We start from the raw sequence: 2,529 nt of genomic DNA on the forward strand, positions 1-2,529 counted from the left end.
TTGGTACCAAAGTGCTAGATCCTGAGGACTGTGATGGAAAATCTCGCCAGTCTGCATTTTAGCACTTCTCAACAGTACCCTTCAAGGTACAGGGCAGGCAGTATGATGTCATGAACACAGTACTTGAAGCTCTCAGAGCTTTCCTTGGGATCCATCTCATGGCGGGTGAAGGCCTGGACCTATGAGAAATAATGGAGCTTGCAGGCCCATTTCTGGAGTTTTTTTGTGCTACTTATGTCTGTTACCTCCTTCCTGCTAGTTGAGGCCTTGTACTACCCAGAGAGCTTGAGGGAAGGGAAGGGTCAGCTTCCAGTATCAAGGCAGGCGACCCCAGCTGCTCTCCAAACGGCATTCCTCATTCCTTCTTCCCCAAACCTAGCACCTGCCACCGTTTGCAACATCTACCCTCTTCAGGAAAATTCCCAGGAAGGAAATGAGCCCTGTTGAGGCCACTAGAAGGAAGTGGGAGGGGGTTAACTGTCACTTCTTCCCTGGGGGCTTGAGTAGCAGAAGGCCAGCAAGAGAACTGCAAACCCTCCATGCTTGGGAGGGAGAAGGCTGGCCTCTGAGAGGAAGAGGGTGGTAGTCACTGCCCAGCTTCCTCTGGAGCCTTGGGTCCTCAAAGGGCTGGGAGGCTTGACACAAAGGAGCCACTAAAAGCCCCACACAAGCCAGCAGTTGACCCACCCTGTGAAGACAGTTGTAGCACTTTCTCTGGGCAGCTGAGTAGACTCACTTCCTCAGCTTGGCTGGCGCCCATGAGAAGCAGGCAGACGGAGGGCAGGGTCTCAGGTGGGACAGATGGGGTGTGATCAGGCTTTTGCTAGGGAAGCTGAGGGCACAGAGAGGCAGACGTCCCTGGGGAGTGAGCTGGGGATGGGCTGGTCTGGGTCTCTTCTGCTTTTACTACCCTCTGGTAGGTAGCAGGACAGAATGGAACTGGAAGGTGTCCTGGCAGAGGGATCTTTTCTGTAACCTGAGGCAAGCACGTGAACAAGCAGCAGCTGATGGCCCTGTGTTTCTACAATAATTACTATGAGCCGGGCGTGGTGGCACACGCCTTTAATCCCAGCACTCAGGAGGCAGAGGTAGGAGGATCTTCATGAGTTCGAGGCCACCCTGAGACTACAGGGTGAATTCCAGGTCAGCCTGGGCTAGGGTGAGACCCTACCTCGAAAAACCACACACACACACACACACACACACACACACACACACAATAATAATAATAATAATAATTAACTATGCCCGGATGGCAATTTCTAGGTTCAAAACTGGGCACGGTGACATCCTGTGAGGCACGACCTATGAGAACACCGGGTCCCAGGGGTGTTTCAGCCCTTCCCTTTATACAATTCGGCTGTCCTTATGCCCCCCCTTGGGGCAGGGGCAGGAGCAGGGGCGTCCTGGCTATCCAGTTGCCTCTGTGAGCTCCAGCCTGCAGATGGGGCCCCCTGGGTGGCAGGTCCACCGACCTCAGTACCAAGTTCTCTTTAGGAGCGAGCGCCGCCTCAGTGCCCCTCTCTGCTCACTCTTCCTGGTGCCCTTTGAAGGCTGGGCTCCCCTGCCCCCACCTCCCACCCCAGTTGTCTCCAGACCTCACCTCCTCTCTGGGAGCCATAGCCCCATGACGCTAAGGCCGCCGCCCCATTGGTCTAGGGGGAAAGCATTTGCCCTTATTTGGCCAGGCCAGCATCAGCCCGGGCCTCCACCCCCCCCCCCACACACACCAGCCCCCACAGGCCTGACTCTCTCACTTCATCTTTTTGAGGTTTGGCTTTGGGGCCCAGTGGGCGTCGCTTCAAACGCACTTTCTGGTTGAGTCACTTTTAACGGCTCCAGTGTCGTGAACTGTGGCTGCTGCTTGCTCCACCTCGGCACCCTCAGTCCTGGTGACCCAACTTTCCCACACCTGACAAGAGAAGGGGCTGGGAGGCTGGGGGGCTCTGGCCTGGAAGAGATTCTGCAGACCACCTGGTTACCCATTGGCCGTCCCCCACCCACAAACCTGAGGGGGGCACTAGGGCCCTTGGGTCCCTCCCAGCCCCCTGCTCAGATTCTGAGGAGAGACAGGGCCTCGCTGCTTTGGAGGCACTTTGCAGCAGGCTTCCCTGGGAGAACAGACTTAGGCTATGTTGGCCAATGTTCAGGACGGTGAAACAACCTGGCCCAACTTGCGGTTCCTCGTGTCTGAGCTGAGGATACCATCGTCTGCCTCACCGGGTCGACAATGCATGCTGCATTGTGCTTTCAGGGTCTCTGGTAGAACCCATGTGCAACTGGGAGGGGAACAGGCAACATATTGAGCCCCGGGTGGCTTCTGCGCAGATCAGTCAGTCTCCTCTTTCTACTTCTCACCCTCTGTGGTTCCATCTGTGCCTGGGATGAGAGAAATCCTGTGGAGGACAGGAGGCTGGCAAGAGGGACTAGGTAACACTTTACCCCTCGGTCCTAGGTAAAGGGAGAGTTCTGCTAAAGGTCACCCCGTCCCCTCTGCCGTGAAACCAGTTAGGCAGATTTTAGAACATG

The sequence above is a fragment of the Jaculus jaculus genome, chromosome 9 (genome assembly GCF_020740685.1).
Source record: "Jaculus jaculus isolate mJacJac1 chromosome 9, mJacJac1.mat.Y.cur, whole genome shotgun sequence".
Taxonomy (NCBI): Eukaryota; Metazoa; Chordata; class Mammalia; order Rodentia; family Dipodidae; genus Jaculus; species Jaculus jaculus.